Source organism: Macrobrachium rosenbergii, chromosome 43, assembly GCF_040412425.1.
Source record: "Macrobrachium rosenbergii isolate ZJJX-2024 chromosome 43, ASM4041242v1, whole genome shotgun sequence".
In the NCBI taxonomy this organism is placed as follows: Eukaryota; Metazoa; Arthropoda; class Malacostraca; order Decapoda; family Palaemonidae; genus Macrobrachium; species Macrobrachium rosenbergii.
In genome coordinates, this window is record NC_089783.1 from 26,823,713 (window position 1) to 26,843,559 (window position 19,847).

The 19,847-nt window shown below is 38.2% G+C and overlaps 1 protein-coding gene across 1 annotated transcript in view; it reads left to right on the forward strand.

The window, feature by feature from the left end:
- The window catches only part of Cda5 (Chitin deacetylase-like 5), a 402,422-nt gene that overhangs the window by 6,939 nt on the left and 375,636 nt on the right, over positions 1 to 19,847 (forward strand). The window contains exon 2 of the mRNA XM_067086775.1: positions 15,729 to 15,819. The gene's annotated coding sequence lies outside the window, so the exon portion shown is untranslated. The remainder of the gene's footprint in view (positions 1 to 15,728; positions 15,820 to 19,847) is intronic.

Below are 19,847 nucleotides of genomic sequence, written 5' to 3' on the forward strand. Positions count from 1 at the left end.
CAGAGTTTTCCCAGGCAGTGCCGTCGGGTTGGTTAGCTAGTATATATATATTAAATGTATATTTATCTATATATATATATATATATATATATATATATATATATATATATATATATATATATATATATACACACACATTTAATATATCCAAATATTACTTTGCTGACTGTCCCATTTATCCAGATACTGTGGTGACCGTCCCATGTATCCAGGTATTATATACTGCACTAACTGAAACCTATCCTATTTTCTTAGTTGGATCAAATGATAGCCACGTGCCACATTTTGTTTAGATCGGTCAAGCGGTTACCACATAAATTAAAAAGGGAAGGGGGAAGGGAAAGTGGAAGAGGTTACAAGTTTGAAACTTCCCCAATTATCTAAGTTTTGTCAAATGACGCTACATGCCAAATTTTGTATAGATCTGTCAAGCAGTTATCACATAAGTTACAAAGGGTAGGGAGAAGGGGAAGGGGATGGGGGAGGGGGAAAGTGGAAGAGGTTACGGGTCTGAAACTTTCCCAATTATCTAAGTTGGGTCAAGTGATGTCTACGTGCCAAATTTTGTCTAGATTGGTCAAACGGTTACCACATAAGTTACACAGCACATGATCAGGTGTTAATTTAGCTGTCCTCCCCTCCCCTTCCCTATTCCATCATCTCCCTCCCCTCCCCTTCCCCTTCCCCTTCCCTTCCCCTTCCCCTTCCCTTTCTGGAGTATATGATCAAGTGTTAATTTAGCTGTGTCCTCCCCCTCCCCTTCCCTCTTCCATCCCCTTCCCCTCCCCTCCCCTCCCCAGCACACAATCAAGTGTTCATTAAGCTGGGTCCTCTCCTCCTCCCTCCCCTCCCCTTCCCTCTTCCATCCCCTTACCCCTCCCTTACCCTCCCCTTCTGGAGCATGCATCAAATGTTAATTCAGCTGTGGCCCCCTCCTCCCTTTCCCCTCTTCTATCCCTCCCCTCCCCTTCCCCTTCCCCTTCCCCTTCCAGAGCACACGATCAAGTGTTCATTTAGCTGTGTCCTCCCCCTCCCCTCTTCCCTCCCCTTCCATCTTCCCTCCCTTCCCTCTTCCATCCCCTCCACTGCCACCTTACGTCAACCTTCCCCCTCCCCTAACCTTCCTCCTAACCTCCCCTTCTCCCTCCTTTCCCCTTCTCCCTTCCCTTCCCACACCTTCCCCTTTCCCTCACCCTCCCCCTCCCCTTCCAGAGCACGATCAAGTGTTAATTTAGCTGTGTCCTCCTTCCCCTTTCCCTCCACTTCCTCTTCCATCCCCCTCCAGGGAGGAGACGGGGAAGAGGGAGAGGAGGAAGCAGGGAAGAGGGAGGCTCTTCCCCGTCTCCTCCCCTCTCCCTCTTCCCCGCCTCCTCCCTTCTCCCTCCCCTCCCTTCCACCTCCCCTTTCCCTCCCCTAACCCTTCCTCCTCCACCGGTCCCCTCCTCTTCCCTGCCATCCCTTCCCATTTTCCTCCCCTCCCCCTTCCCCCTTTCCTCACCCTCCCCATAAACGGATATCAGTTTCGTTAACTGCAATCATAAACAGCTACATTTTCTGTTAAAATTTAAAAGCGTAAAATAAAAAATATGAAAAATTTTTAAACATGCTTTTATTAAAATGCACTAAAAAGTAAAATAAAATAATTTTTTGAGAGACACCAGGATTTTCTTACAATTAATCATGTCTAGAAAAAGAAAAGCGTGGGCTCCAAACTTGGAAGGAAATGCTACAAAAAATAAAAAAGCTGTTTCTTTCCTTATAGCATTTCTTTCCATGTGTTGGGCGCACGCTTTTATTGCTGTAGACATGATTAATTGTAAGAAAATCCTGGTGTGTCTCGAAAAATTATTATTGAATTTTTAGTGCATTTTAATGGAAGCATGTTTAAAACATTTTTTTATCTTTTTTTATTACATGTTTATTTCCAAAGTTTCATAATCCATGATTACATCAGCAAGGGATCTAGAATTGAAAAAAAATTGTAGCACCCCTAATGATTATTTGTCATGGATTATGAACGTTTGGAATAAACATGTAATCAAGAACCAATCAAGGGTATTGTATTCAAGTGCACCCTCCGTTATGAGGGAAATTACCTTTACCGTATAGAATCCGATAAATTGTATTTAATTATTCATTTGTGTCAATTAGTTACCGACGAAAAGTCTTTTTGGCGGGTGACAATTATTCATGAAAATTCCCAAAGTCCGTTCTGAGTATTTTTTTTTTTTTTTTTGTGATATGAAACATGCGTATTCACAAAAAACCACGTATCAGACAAGTATATATGTACCTGCTTTGTGTGTGAAATATATATATTTATATAAATATATAAATAATATATATATATATATATATATATATATATACATATACATATATTATATATAATTATATACGTATATGTAATTATATATATATATATATATATATATATATATATATATATATATATATATATATATATATATATATATGTATGTATATATATATATATATATATATATATATATATATATATATATATATATATATATATATGATATGTATATATACTCTCTATATATATTATATACACATTATATATATATATACATATAATATATATATATATATATATATATATATATATATATATATATATATATATATATATATTTAATTATGGTTTTACCTGTGAGGAAGCTTGAATTTTGAGAAGGAAATTACCTTTATGATTTTTCTAAAAAAGTGATTCATTTACCATTTTACCCAATAGGGAGAAGTTGCAGATAAACACTTAGGTTCACTTTAAATTCACTTATGTTTACATTAATAACAAAATCAGAAGAACATGGAATAACTGAGGCAGGGAAACAGGGTCCTGCTAAATAACTAATTCACGTTAACAAACAATAATTGCAAGGTGTCGAAGAAATCCACTTCAGTGGCACTGTAGGGTTAAATGGCCGTGGTAGGGACGACAGCAAGCAGGGCACAGTCAAAAGGAAGATTCCACAGCAAATGTCTCTGTCTGCAATGGAGAATGCACGAGTTTACGTGATGGAAGAAACAGCGTAATCAAAAGAAAAGTCGAAAAGTGCACAGAAGGTGCCAAGGTATCTCATTTTACGACACTGGAAACACTTAGGAGTCAAATTAATGCACTGAAATTTGCACTTTGAAAATGAAACGGCAGATCAGAGAAAGAATAGTAAGTTTGTGACTGATTAAGAAATACCTCTGATCAGGGCATTTCACCTTTGTTGGAGCGTTGTCTTCGCCGAAGATAAGAATGAGGGGGGCCTTTCACTGGAAGAAATACTTGGGCTTAAGCAATAAAGCCACATATCAGGAATATGGCCCAGAAGGAGCGGCGGTCAAAGGGAAGCTGCTTCGGGTGCTGCAGCCAAGATGCCTCTGTCTGTCTTCAGGTCGTGTGGCCCCTATATGACCTTTGGAGGATTAACTTCCCACTCTCTCTCTCTTGACACTCCATTTTCTATGATTGTGCCCGCAGATTGTTGGCACGTTGTCTTTGACCTGGTCACCACATGGCAGGGCAAGGACCATGTGGTCGGTTGCTATGGACCCCTGAACTTTCTGTTCAAGTTATTCTTCTCCACTGGCTCGTCTTAGCCCACAGCAGGGATTTGTCTCCAAGTGGCTTTGTTCCTGGAACAGAGGTATTCAGGCAGTCATGAATCCAAAGAAAAAGAGATTAAGGAGTGTCTAGGGAGCAATAAGTTAGTGATTAAGAAGGGGCAAATGTTTTCCATAGTCTTTCTGTCAGTCAGCAGTTTGATGAAAAACAACTGTGCTTCTTCGAACAGAATAAAACAGTTTTAGTTTTACGTTACTTTTCTTACAAGCATAAAGGTTTTTTTTTTATTTTATTTCCTTCTGTGAAGCTAGGTGGGCAACTTACCATGGGAATGGTGACCCTTTGTAGTAACTCTCCCCTCTAGTTGACATGTTGCACCTTTAATTGGGTTCGAATGTCTACAAATAAGTTAACTCGGCTGACTGTGCTTTATCTCTCCTTAAATTTCTTATGATTACACTCGTTATCTTAAAATTAGGGTTTCTGCAAAATATTGCCTTTGCAACGATTTTACATCAGTTTCAAAGTTTATGTTAATGCAGAATAAGATGCTGTTAGTAATAAAATTCATGAAGTTATAAGCTGTTTTTACTCTTAAGGCAATGGTTACTACAATTCTGAGTAAAATATTTCATGATTATATAAATCAAACTAACAACATAAACAATTTTAAGCAATTATTACTAGAGTAAATTCTAAGGTTAGTCATGCACTTAATTGTAAGGTTAACTTTGTGTAGTCAAAGTCATGCAGTTCGTTTGCCTTGATGAGGCATCACGGATGAAGTGCTCATTGAGTTATGTTAGGTGAAGCCACGATACTTGGGGACAACTGGTACGGTGCCAGACGTGGCACAAACATTGCGGGTTCCTTGTGGCACACATCTAAGTACGTGATATACAACAATGCATGTAATTAAACGGGTTTTTTTGTGAGTCGGGACTCGGGATTTAGATTACATTGAAATAACAAAGGAAGTAAATGACAGATGCAAGTGTAAGTAATGACTGTTTAAGAAAATTTACGATCAGTATGCCAGGATCATATTCCTTAGCCTATGAGAATGGCTAGGTTCGTTCTTTAACCCAAAGGTCATCAAATTACACCAGTAGGAGACGGCGGATGTGGTGCAGGTAGTCAGAGGGTGTGACTCCTCTGGCAGGGGCATCTGCCAATATCTATGGTAATGGCACTGTGTCAGGTGTGGAACTCATGTGGTAAGGGACTAAAGACTCTGTTATATACAACATAAAAAGTACCATGCCTTTGTAGAGATGAAAGGGAAGTCAAAGGACTCATAGTTCAAGGATCTGGCAATTTTGTACTCTGCATTAGTAGAATGTGAATCAAGGTAAAAGGTGAGCCTTGATAAGGCGTAAAATAAGGTGAGAAATGATAAAAAAAGAAAATATGAAAGGGAAAGAATAAATTACAAAGATATAAGGAAAATACATAGGGGAACAAACCTGGCATTGTCTTCTGGATACAGGTTCCAAAGTTCTTCGTAAGAAAAAGTGAGGCACTGTGCTGAATTGGCAGTAGTGCCAGAGGAGCTCAGCAGCTCTCCTAGGCTACCTGGCGCTGTCTGTGCCTGTGACCTTTCTTCCGTGGACCTCTTTTAGGTCGATGGTGTGACTTGTTAGGGGGAATTGGTGGAACCGAGTCCGAGGAAGAAGTTAAAGTGCCACCTGTCCAGGCTTCTTTGACAGCCAAAGTAGGGGCATTCAGTAAAAGCTCCACTACTAGTCATCGTAGTTCCTTGAGTTCATTGGCCAGTTGAGATATGGCAGAATTCTTATTCAGAGTCTGGCCTGCTGAGGACTGGGAAAGAGAGGAGGAGGTCGGGGTGGGCATGAGAGGCTCGCATGTCACAATGACCAGCTCAGGCATGGGTTGTGAGGCCGCACCATTGGGTGAGCTTCCACTGTGGCCTGAGGAATCCAGAGGGGACCCAAGTATACTGTAGATTGGCTCTTGTACAGGTACTGGTAGTGGTGCCAAGCCGGGGGAAGAGAGGCGATCTGGACTGGGATCTCTCAAAGGAAGATCTGTGGCATGCTCTGGCACTGGCACTAAGGCAGGTCCAGGCACAGGAATTAATTCTGGAATTTCCTTGACGTCCATGATGGATGGAATGTGGCACTGTCCAGGACACTTAAGTGGCGCTGGCAGAGAAATTGATGTAGGTTTGGGATCTCTGGAAGGGAGATTCAGGGTGCGCCTTGGCACTGGTACTGGGGCAGGGCCTGGCACTAGAATTGAATTATTTAGAGGCTCATCACTCGGGACAGACGGAGCTTGTCACTGCTCAGGGCACTCAAGTGGCACTGGCAACGGGTTTAAGGTTGGTCCTTGAGGACCCTGGGATTAGGAGGGGACCAGAAATCCTGTGCCAGGAGGAGGTCATAGCCTCCAGGAAGGCAAGTGACAACTGCAAGAGTGCAGATTTTAGGTCTGTGAGGTTTTGTGACCTTCAGTTTGACTGTGGGGAGAATCATCTTCATCTGATTGATACCCTCAAATGTGATAAGTTGATGCCTGTCAGTGGTGGCCCCATAGGGGACCTTGTCTTCCCTTATGAGAGAGATTTGTGCACCAGTGTCATCGAATGCTGTGACCTGGCATGCGGGGTAGCTACCATGAGGAGGTGCCACAGATATGGGACCCTCAACTGGAGGGCCTAAGGTTTTAGGATTCGTAACCACCAGGGCAGTGGTGGGTGTAACTGTTTTAGTAGGGTATTTTGCCCATAGGACGTAGTGCCCATAAACCTTACAGGCAATGCAATAATTTTTTATATAGTCTTTGCTTGGCTCTGTCCCAGTGGAGGGAGCAGGCCTGTTGCTGTTTACCCAAGAGCCAGATGTGGCTCACTTGGGCATGGTCCCGTTTGGGGACTTAGAAGGAGTTTCTGGTTGATTCTGAGCCTTCAGGTGGCACTGTTCAGTGGAGTGTCCTATCTTTTTACAATGGCCACATATGGACCTCTTTTGAGGGTGCCCATTCTTTGGTGGAGGCTGACCGGAGGTGAGGGTAGGGGGACAGATCTTATGACCTAGAGAGCTGATGTGAGGATGGTATGTGTCCCACCCGTCTGCCAAGCGACAGTACTCGGCGACCGTCTTGGGGGCTTGCGCACAAGGGTAGGTGGAGGTGGTGAGGGCAAGCGGTGCGTAGTAGAGGAAATCTTTGATTTGGAAACGCTTGAGGATGTCCTCCACGGTGGTTGCAAGGATTCCAGCCACGGCTTAAGAGTCCTGGTTTTGTGGTACCCCCATTCGGACCAGGTATGACCCGCCTTCTTAAACTGGCCTTGCCAGTGTTGTGTCCAGTGCTTGGGGGTGATCTCATAGGCCTTCATGATGGCCTGTCGAACCTCTGTGAGGTTTCCCTGCTCAGCTGGGATAACGGAACAGAAAGTGGCGGCACCCTTTCCGCCTAGGTGCTTTCCCAGGATCAGTGCCACTTCAGCAGGAGGGGGTGTGTAGGTCAAGAAGACCTCGATGTGGTCAAGCCAGGCCTCTGGTTCATCTTCATTCCAAGTTTGGATCAGAGTGTTTACGCTGCTGATAGTGGTTTGAGGAGAGGTTGTAGAGGGTTTTGCAGCAAGGAGTTGGGCAACCTTTAGCTCATGGGCCCTTTGCTTCTCCTTCTCCTCTCTTTCTTCTTCCTCCCTGGCTTCTTTCTCCTTTTTTTCTCGCTCTTCCTTTGCTTCTTTTGCCTTTCTTTCCTTCTCCTCCCATTCCTCTCCCTCCTTTTTGGTGACGTTGACCCTTTCGTGGACCCAGTCAATCAAGTCTTTCCCTGCCAGTCCCATCCCCTTTCCAATGCCTGAGAACGTTTTGAAGTTATCGGCCTGCATGGTGCTGGAGTTTTAAACAAAAAAAAAAAAGAAAAAAAAAAAGAGGGGATTTTCAGGTGCTAGGAGTTGTGAGGTTGTTCTGTAGAACGGTTTGTGGCACTCTTGGATTAGTGCTTGCACACAGACGAGGCCAGTTAGTTGTGCAAGCTTTAAGGGGTTCCGATATTTGTAGGGTTCAAATAGAATGAGGTATTGGTTTTTTCATGCACGGACAAGACTGGCTATAGCGTTAAGTCAAGTGTGTTCCGTAGAAGGTAGGGTCTCGTTCAGAAAACGTGGCGTTTGGTTGTTCAAAGAACGTAATTTTGGTTTTATTTGTGCGTGGATGAGACCGGCCATAGTGCGAAGTCAAGGCATTCTGGAGAATGTTGGGGTTCTCGTTCAGAGAACATAGGGTTTGGATGTTTAAAAGAACGTAATTATGGCTTATTCACACACCGACGAGGCTGGCTATAGCGTGAAGTCAAGGCGTTCCGGAGAATGTTGGGTTCTGATTCAGAGAATGTGGGGTTTGGATGTTCAAAAGAACGTAATTTTGGTTTTATTCACGCACAGATGGAACTGGCTATAAGGCAAAGTTAAAGGTTTGTTCCGTCGAACTCAGAGTTGTTCGTAAGAGAATGGGTTTGGTTTAGAGGTTTGTTCACAAAGAATGTAAGTTTGGGTTGTTCCGTAGAGCATAGATTGGATTGTTGCATGCTGGGTGCAAGTTTTCCTTTTTGTAAAGGATTTTTGGGCGCCCTAGATATGTGTTAAGTCTGAGAGACTCGATTGGGTGTAGGAACACTGAAATAATAAAATGGGTAGCATAAACCTTAAAGGAAAAGGGTTTCATGGGTTTGGTGAGAGGCACTTGGTACTGGCACAGTGGGGTTAAGGTTTACGTAAAAGGTATACAATTGGGTTGCTCTAGGCAAATAGGAAGCACTAACTTAGGGGTATACACAAATATATGCATGTAGGAATGATTAAGTGAGTTTCGTCAGGGAGGTGACAAGTACAAATCTTATATCTACCCTGCATGAGGCATTTATTTCCCTAGATCAGATGTGCAAAGAAATTAAGTTTACCCTGTGTTGACCTGACCAGCACATGATCATGAGATATGCGTGTTTACTCTATTGTACTGAGTCGCATGAGATTGGGTTTGTTTTAACGGGGAAGGGGGCCAAGTGTGCGAAACCATGTAACTGTCTGAGTGAAAAGGTTGCCCGGGATCTTATGAAATGGACAGACAATTGTGGGAATGTTTTTCCCCTTGTCACGGCTGAGATACACGAGCGAAAATTTTCTCATTCATGTGGATTTACGAATGATTAGAGAACAGGTTTTATGGGAATTTTCTTTGCTTAGCAAAGTTAAATGAATCTCGCAAATATTAAATTTTCCAAGTACAGTTTTTGAAAGGTGAGAAATATTAATTTAAATTCTAGCGCATTTTCTACTGCGATCGCGAGAGAAAGAGGAGTCAGCTGACGAAATTGCTGGCAGGCTGGAATTCATTGCCCAATTAACTGTGGTGCCTATCTAAAATGGTGGATGGTAAATTGTCCAGAGCACATGGGGGAGGAAATAACGCACTATTTCCTTGGGTATCACTTTGTTGAACACTTCACTGCCTAGCTAGCCTAACATGGAATCATGCAAGCTAACATGTTTCGGTAGATCAATGCTCTCTCCTCGCTGTGAACTATTCGTGGAGCATGCACGTGGTCTATCTGTTCCCTAACAAATTTTAGTCACAATTTCGATTGCAACTAGTCTAAATAAAATTTAAAATAACACCATACTTACACTGTGGAACTCCGTTTGATTGTGCACTTAGGATTTTATGCTAAGGATCGTTTCTTGTCTTGCATCCAGCTTTAGTGTGGCTAGTAGCTGATAGCTGCAAGTTGCAAGGGGGTAAGGATTCTAGCTTGGAACATTGCAGGTTGCAAGATCTGGCAATTCAGTCACAACTCTTATGGTTTTACCTGTGAGGAAACTTGAATTTTGAGCAGGGAAATTACCTTTATGATTTTTCTAAGAAAATGATTCACTTAACATGGTAAGTTTCTTGTATCTGACTACTATTTTGGGTTCAGGCAACCATAATAGAAAAGGAATGAGCTGTGGGTTTTACCCAATAGGGAGAAGTTGCAGATAAACACTTAGGTTCGCTTTAAAATCACTTTAATTACATTAACAACAATATCAGAAGAATGGGGAATAACTGAGGCAGAGAAACAAGGTTCTGCTAAGTAACTAATTCACGGTAACAAACAGTAATTGCAAGGTGTCGAAGAAATCCACTTCAGTGGCACTGTAGGGTTAAATGGCCGTGGTTGGGACCACAGCAAGCAGGGCGCAATCAAAAGGAAGATTCCACAACAAACGTCTTTATCAGCAATAGAGAATGCACGAGTTTATGTGATGGAAGAAACAGCGCAATCAAAAGAGAAGTCCATGGAAGATGCCAAGGTATCTCGATTTATGACACTGGAAACACTTAGGACTCAAATTAATGCACTGAAATAATGAAGTCAGGTCTAATATGGAAATTTCCACTTTGAAAATGAAACGGAAAAAAGTGAAAGAATAAGTTCGTGACTGATTAAGAAATACCTCTGATCAGGGCACATGACCTTTGCTGGAGCATTGCCTTCACCATAGATAAGAATGGAGGAGGAAATGAGGGGATGGGGGCTTTCACTGGAAGAAATACTTGGGCCTAAGCAATAAAGCCATGTGTTGGGAATATGGCCCAGAAGGAGTGGGGGTCAAAGGGAAGCTGCTTTGGATACCTCAGCCAAGATGCTTCTGTCTGTCTTCAGGTCGTGTGGCCCCTTATATAACCTGTGGAGGATTAACTTCCCACTCTATCTTGACGCTCCATTTTCTCTGATTGCTCCCGCAGATTGTTGCCGCGCTGTCTTTGACCCAGCCACGTGGTCAGTTGCTATGGGCCCCTGAACTTTCTCCTCAAGTCAATCTTCTCCACTGGCTCGTATTAGCCCACAGCAGGGATTTGTCTCCAAGCAGCTTTGTTCCTAGAACAGAGGTATTCAGGCAGTCATGGGTCCAAAGAAAAGAAGACTAAGGAGAGTCTAGGGAGCAATAAGTTAGCGATTAAGAAGGGGCAAATGTTTTCCATTGCCTTCCTGTCAGTCAGCAGTGTGATGAAAAACAACTGTGCTTCTTCGAACAGAATAAAACAGTTTTAGTTTTACATTACTTTTCTTACAAGCATAAAGGTTTATATTTTATTTTATTTCCCTCTGTGAAGCTAGGCGGGCAAGTTAGCTTGGGAAGGGTGACCCTCTGTAGTATATATATATATATATATATATATATATATATATATATATATATATATATATATATATATTATATATACATATATATATATACATATATACATATATATATTATATATACACTATGTATATGTATATATATACACTATATATACATATATATATATACATATACTTACATATACAGTATATACATATATATACATATATATACACACACACATATATATATATATATATATATATATATATATATATATATAAATATATATACTCATATATATTCATATATATTTATATATATAGTATATATACACACACACACACACACACACACACACATATATATATATATATATATATATATATATATATATATATATATATATATATATATATATATATATTTTACTGATCTGCAAATATCGAGTATTAGAATATGAATGAAAACTAACTATGTAATTTATAATTTATGCAACCAACCTAATAAAAATTACGACTTTGACAAACTTAAAGAATTACTTAATAATGCCAAGGAACCTACGTTAATAGCAGGTGATTTTAATGCTCACAACCCGATGTGGGACTCTAATTGTACAGACTCAAATAGAGCAGGAAGTAAAATAGAAGAATTCATAGATTCATATGACATGTGCTGTATAAATGATAATGAAATCAGCGCATATTTTTCTAGAACACATGGAACATTTTCCTCAGTCGACTTAACTCTATGTACAACAAACATAGTAGACAGATTGGATTGGAATACAGTTGACGACTTGTATACAAGTGATCATTTTCCAATACTAATTTCATTATTACAAAATAATCCCGCCAAGAATGTCCCTCAATATAACATTTATAAAGCAGATTGGGAGCAATATGAATTCCACATTAGGAATATCCCCCAATTTGAATATTTAAAAGACCATAATGAAACTGATAAATTTCTTGTTGATTTCATTAAAAATATTGCTGACAAAGCAATACCAAAATCAAATTCTCATCCAACAAAACACAAAGTCCCATGGTGGTCTGAAAAACTAACAGAATTAACAAAAATAAAGCACCAAATTGGAAGATGATTAGCTAATTTGAATAGAAAGTTCAGTAAAATAAAGACAACATTACTGATATATATTAGAAGGAACCTTATAAAAAATGACTATATTATTATTAGAAATTGATACAGTAAAACCTCTATATAACAAAATATCTGCAAAATTTAAAAGAGAAATAATTCGAGGAAGTATCATTTCATGGAGGAAATATGTATCAGATCTCTATAATATACTCCCATACAAAAAATGTGGGAAAAATTCAGGAAAATAAATGGTACCCATGTTAAACCACCTAGACATGCCATAATAAAAGATGGGAAAGAATAATTGATCCTAAAGAAATAAGTAATGTAACGGGAGAAAATTTAGCAAAAGTAAGCAGTGACAAAAATTTAGATGAGCATTTATGCACAAAGAAAAATAGTATAGAATTAAATAACAATAAGTTTTGAAACAATAGAAGATATATATTATAATAGAAAATTTAATAAGGAAGAGTTGGAATTTGTTCTGTTGAACAGCATGGAGGTGACAATATTTATTTTGAAATGATCTGCCATTTAGCACCTTTGGCAAAGACATACTTATTAGAGTTTTATAACCACTTAAGGCTTCGAAATTTATTTCCTGATGAATGGCGTAAAGCTACAATTATTCCTATCCCCAAACCTGGTAAAGATCCCAGTTATGTAAACAATTACAGACCCATTTCTTTTAACAAGTTGTTTATACAAATTACTAGAGAAAATGGTAAATGCTCGACTAACATGGCGCGTTCAAGAAAATACAATTTTGACTCCCACTCAGTTTGGGTCACAATGTAACAGATCTACACTGGATTCTCTGTCTAACTTGGAAGGAAGACCACATACGAAGAGGATTTGAACGAAAACAAATTATTATAGCTGTCTTTTTTGACATTGAAAAGGCATATGATACTACATGGAGATATGCAAGATTAAAAATGTTACATAAAAACAGCATCCGTGGACATTTACCTAGGTTTATCCAAAACTTTGACAAATCGCACTTTTCAAGTGAGAATTGATGATGTATTGTCAAGTACATTTCCACTTGAAAATGGTGTTCCACAAGGAAGCGTCCTTAGTGGCACACTGTTTACTTTAACAATAAATGATATCAGTAATAATCTACCTATCGGAATTAAAAGTAACTTGTATATGGATGATTTTGCCATATATTATTCAGCATCTCGCATAAAACATGCAGAGCAAATCGTTAATAAAACTATGATAAAAATAGATGAATGGGCCTCATATGTAGGCTTTGAACTTTCTACAAAAGACTCAAGCAGTAATGTTTTATAAAAATAAAAAGTGGAAAAAAGGTGAAGAAATAGATCTAAAAATCAGAAATCATTTCATACCAATTGGCCAAACAGCAAAATTTTTGGGATTAGTATTTGATACTCACTTGAACTGGAAAGCCCACATAACATACATGAAATCAGAATGTAAAAGAGTGTTAAACCTAATTAAAAAACTATCGAACACTACTTTGGGAGCCAATAGACATACCCTTACTGTACTGTCTATCATTGATTATGGAAGCGAAATACATGGCTCGGCATCAGACGCAATGCTGAAAACGTTAGACCCCGTTCGTAATGAAGGCCTTAGAATATGTTCAGGAGCTTTACGACCATCACCAACGTCTTCTTTACAAGTTGAATGTGGTGAACTACCTCTCTCTCTCTCTCTCTCCATAGAGAGCTAGTAACAATGAAGAGTGCTCTGAGAATTCAGACAAACGATTCTCCAACCGCAAAATTAATCCAAATTACCTCCTTGGACAGTGAATAAAATGAGAATTCGTAAACACTTAAAATATTTATCAATAAGTTATTCGTATACCCCAGAACACCATAGACAACATACAGTAGAACATATAATCCGAAAAGGTTCACATTACGCAGTATACACCGATGGATCTAAGTCACAATACGGAGTGGGATGTACTGCAGTATGCCCAGACAAAACGTATCAGTTCTCTCTACCAGATAACGCCTCAGTATTTACAGCCGAGTTATGTGCAATAGCATCAGCCATAAAAATAATTAAAGAAGCCTCATGTAATAATTTTGTGATTTATAGCGATTCCAGAAGCGCTATAGAAGCCATTCTCTCAGCGACCTTGATAACTATGGATTAGGCAATAATATCTGTCATTTTTGACATTTTATTTTTAACCTCTTTTCACCCCGCTTCCTTTCGGGGCTGAACTTGGACTTAAAGGACATCAGGAGCGTCACTATTCATCTCAGCAACCTTGAAACCTGTGGATTAGACACTAATATCTGTCGTTTTGGGTTATTTTTACATCATTCCCTTCCTTCCCACTCCCACCCCATTTGGTGCCAGTGATGTCTTACCCCCACGGTATTCTTTTCCAGATAGTAAGTTATATGCATACTGAAATGAGGTATGATAAACCTGTAGAGTTTATTTAGTCACCGGGCAGATCCAGCCCCATTTCAGGGGAGCCCTACCCACCCCCATCCCCTTTGGTGCCCTTCGGTGCTAGTGATGTCTTACCCCCACAGTATTCTTTTCTGGATAGTAAGTCATATGTATCCCAAGTTTGGTTGAAATTCCTCAGTACATTTCAGAGTTATGCTGGAACATACAAAGTAAGGATACCTTAGTTTAACCAGACCACTGAGCTGATTAATATACACACACAAACATACACACACATCCATTTATATATACATATATATATATATATATATATATATATATATATATATATATATATATATTATATGTATATATAATATATAATATATACTTATATGTATATATAATATATAATATATACATATATATATATATATATATATATATATATATATATATATATATATATATATATATATATATATATATATATATATATATATATATATATATATATATGAGAGTGTGTGCACATGCGTGGTTACTCGCATGTATATGGGCAGGCACGCACACATGCTTCTGTATGGACTTACCTAAGTTCAAAACTACGTTGAATGAGTCTCACAGGTATGAGCTAGAGAATGGCATAATTGCCTGCTTTATTTACTCTCACAAAAAAGCGTTGTCCCTTAGAATGTTCTAGGATATTTTTAATTAGACCCTTCATATTCCATTGTAATGAAAAGAGTAATATTGTCCATAAATTTGAAAACATCATTAAACACGGGTGTTTAGAGAATGCAAACCTGCGTCAGAGCTGAGCAATCCACCCTACCAGAATAAGTAATTGTTGCCATTCATAAGCCCACCTTTTGGTAACATTTTCTCGAAGACCCACAGAAAAATTTTGTGTAATCCTGCTAACAGATAGGTAACCACGCAAAAACTGACTGAAAACATTTTTAGCAGAGTATAAAAAAGACTAAACTCCAAATGGCCACGGTTATCTGTCAACACACTGACCAGGTATTATGCTAGAACTTGTCCTGTCTGCTAACCTGTCTTTCAGAGTACCTCTCAGTATTATCAGATAAAGACTGACATTGAGAGCAGGGTAGGCCCTCGAAAGCTCTCTGTTTTGATATGATTTTATTTTTACAGGAAATTTTCACTCTAGTACTGACATAAGTTTGAAATAAAGGAATTCGACATGGAGAGCGTGTAATTGGTGTGGTTTATCTGTTAGTCAGTTTGTGTTTTTGTTAGCAGGGTTGCTGAGAAAGTTATACGTGGAATTTTTTATGAATATTTGCCGAAAGGTGGCGTTTGTGATGAGCACCAAGCAACCGATCTTGGAGACTTATGAATGGAACTTTTTTTGAAAAGCGGACTCACTGGGGGCGGTTGAATTCCTCAACCTTGTCGAAAGTTTGCAGCCTCCAAGCACTCTTCATTCATATTTTTTTATAATCTTGTATATTTGTCATTTACCTTCTTCCACAGAATTTTTCGGCTTCTGGTACCAGCACTAGACGAAGAAAACCACTCCGTTTGACGTGCAGGAAATTTTCAACCAACAGAATCTCAGCTTGGGGTAAGTACTCTGCTAAAACATCTTGTCAGGGTATGAGATAGTCAAAGAAAAGTTACGGTTAAGAATGCTGTAGTTTGTTTCATGAGTTACATGGCATAATTGTCTCACCTAGTAAGGGGGTTGAGGAATAAGTGTTTCTTAGCATACTGTGGAATTGAAGGACTTCAAGTAAAGGTAAAGGGAGGTAGTGACCATAAGGCAGTACTAAAAAAAGTGTACACATTCAGTGTTGCTTCAGTAGATATCGTGACTTAGGCCCAGCAAAACTGAGGTCTCATATTCAGGTTTCACTCTCGTTATTGGCGAATTGAACACGCTGATAAACATGAGCACCTTCAAGAGAGAGAGAGAGAGAGAGAGAGAGCGAACAAGTAAGGTGTGGCAACGTTTTCTTATCTGTAAGGGAAATCATAAATGGAAAAATACACGAATTTGAATGAAATGCCAAAAGTCACTGGTTGCTCAAGTCCGTATTCAGGCATAGCAAAAAATATTTTTATTCATTAGATAATAAAATAAGTATATTTGTATAGGAAAAAGTAAGTGTGTGGATACTTAAGAATGTAAATGGAAGTTAATTTTAAATTAAAAATAAACAATTGTAAAGAAAGCAGATGACAACAGGGGATACGAAAATCTTTCACAGCAAAATTAGCAACAGCAACAATTACTACTACTACTATTACCACTACCACCACCAGTAGCCTACTCCTACCACTGGAACCGTGATGAAAAATTTTAAAAGCTTATTTTTTTCCAGTGCAATTAAATCAACTCATTGCCATTATTTATGTTACCAGGAATGAGTATACTTCCTACTAAAACGAATTTAGTTCTTTGCGGTAGTAGTGTACCATTCAGACAGGAAAAGGAGTCTCTATATTATTCACTGTAGTGCATAGCAGACATAATTTAATATTATGATAATGTCGTTGTGACTACGGGCTTTGATCGTCATTAGATGAATGACTGCCATTAGTGGTCCACAGGACTGCTTGCTTTTATTAAATCGTAGTAATCGTGGATTTACATCATTATTAGTCCCTATGATGACTGGATTCATCAATATCAGTTCTTGTGACTAACGGCTCAAAACTGTATTACTTCTCGTGAATACTGTCTTGATCATTATTTGTCGTTATGATCAATGACAAATTTTTGTCCTTGCAATTAATGGCCTACATAATTTCTAGTCTTTTTGATTTCATCGTTTTTAGTCCTCGTGATTACTGACTTACATCATTATTAGTTTTACTTCATCATTACTGGCCCATGTGATTTTATTCTTAGTATTCATGACCGAAGTCATTATTTGCACAAGCGATCAATGACTTAAATCATTATTAGTCTCTGGGATTCATAACTTAAATAATTATTAGTCTTTGTGATGAATGTCAAATTAGTGTTAGTGTTAGTTATTACTTTTTTCATATTATTATTAAACCTTGTGGCTAATAATTTAAATCATTACTAGTCCTTGCGATGAATGGCGAACATCATTATCAATGATATAAAACTTTCATATCAGATTTAAAGCACAAATTTGACTATCACTACGAGAATCCTTGCTGGTTGAAGGTAAGACTTGGTTTGTAGATTTGTAGAATTAGAAGGGGACATACACTTGTCCTATATATATATATATATATATATATATATATATATATATATATATATATATATATATATATATATATATATATATATTTTATTTATATATATATTTAAATTTTATATATATATATATATATATTTTAAATTTTATATATACTGTATATATATGTATATACTGTATATATATAGTTATATATATTTATCTGTATATGTGTGAATTTTTTGGCATTTTTATATTCACAAATCTATAAACTCAGACATAGTTGAGTTATAATTCGTTCGGGTGTACATTATTCCCAAGGTATAGTGTATACCAAGGTATATTGAGTATACCTTGGTGTATACGATATCGAACGGTATTTGTATGGGGAAAAAGAAGACAACAGTCACTGCCGCGCTCATCCTTCAACTAAATCAGAGAGAGAGAGAGAGAGAGAGAGAGAGAGAGAGAGAGAGAGAGAGGAGATTCTGCCATTTGTATTTTTGCCTAATATTTCTTAAGCATTTCTCAATTGTCTGGTTGCCTGCGAAATTTCTTCAGTATGAACAACTTCTCTCTCTCTCTCTCTCTCTCTCTCTCTCTCTCTCTCTCTCTCTCTCTCTCTCTCTCTATATATATATATATATATATATATATATATATATATATATATATATATATATATATATATATTCATATCTGAACGAGGTGATATTACTTTTATAATGATGGCAATGGAGACTCATTGTCGGTAATGATGCTGAACACTATGAAGTTGGTGAAGTAAGGTAATTAGAGGCTGTATCTCTGTCTCACTTTCTCCCTCCTTTGGTCAGTTTAATGATTGCCATTAATATATAAATCATCAGTGAATATAACGTGATAACTCAAGCAAAATATTGCGATGTCAAAACTTGTAATTACCGACCTGTCATCAATAAATGCCAGAAGTTTATAAAACCGCAATTTTGTGAATAGTAGAAATCAATAAACTCGCAGACGACAAAAATACAAGGCTCGTAAAAGCTCATTTGAGAAAAGTCATCCAGATTGAAAGCTTTTTTGCAATTAGTTTTTGAGTTCTGGAAAAAAGAAGAGTGAGTCATGTCAAGAGGGCGAAAAGTAATGACTGGGTACAGAGCAAAATAGGAAAATAGCTGTAGCTCACCGAATGCCCGTAAGAACATGAAATAATAGGAGGGGAACCTGTAGCTTGAAAGTCATTCAGAGAGGAATAAAGGTTACGCAGACAACTTACACCCACAAGGGTGAGAGAGATATATGACAGTGATGATGATGATGGTTGGTTGTTTTAGATTAAGTACGGGCTCTTAAATGTGTCAAGATTTTAGAGAGTATAATAGGCCTGTTGAGGATCTAAAACCTCTTCCTAACCAACAGAGAAAGAGAGAGAGAGAGAGAGAGGGTAGCTGATCATTTAACATCTACATCTGAAACCACAAAAAGTGGGATCACGTGACCACGCTAGCGGGATCGCCTGTTTGTTGACCACACCCGAGTGGTAGGGGGAAAATGTCAGGGTCGGAGCAAGGAGGGCATGGTGGGGCTGGGGTTGGGGAAGGCTGAATCCCGCTGACATTCGGCCGTCGTATTTGATGCACACGATTCAGGGGCGAGGTTTGGAAGAAGTAAAGAGATAAATGGGAAAAAAATAAAGGAGATGCGAAAGGAAAAAGATGATGAACAAGGTTAAGAATATAAATAAGGGGGCAAGAGTATACCGGTGGAATTGGATCTACGAAAAGGAAATTATTTGGGTGAAAGCAGTAAGTCTGGAGGAAAATTTAATAAAAGAAGGAGAAGAAAATGAGAAAGTGAGCAAGAACAACAAAATCATATGGAAGGGAAGAGTAGCGCCTAACGCTGGAATGGACTGAATGTGACCTCTAGAAAATAAAAAGATAACATGATGGTGAAGGTGAAGAAGAACTAAAGGATTACAGTAGAAACCACCAACGTGTGATAAACGACAGAATGTGAATGAGAGACCGAAAGGGCTAACCAGAGTAACTCTCTAGCTAAGCATAATATAACTGTGAAAAGGGTCTCCCTTTTCCATTTCTTCTTCCCAATTTCAACACTCAGCAGCCTGTGGACGTCACAGATAAACTTTATATAACGTGCAACTAGTCTTAGTGGACTGTATAAGAACGAGGTGTTTCGCCATTCTTAAGAATACATACAGTCTTCGAAGAAATCCAGTTTACAAAAGATGCTCGACGAGATTAACGAGTCATTATAATTATCCCGATGCAGACGACCTCATTAGTTAAGTAACAAGGTCGACAGGTCATGTTTCATCAGAGGGGAGTAGAGAGTGTTAGAAATTTATATATATTATATATATATATTATATATGTATATATATTATATATATATATATATATATATATATATATATATATATATATAT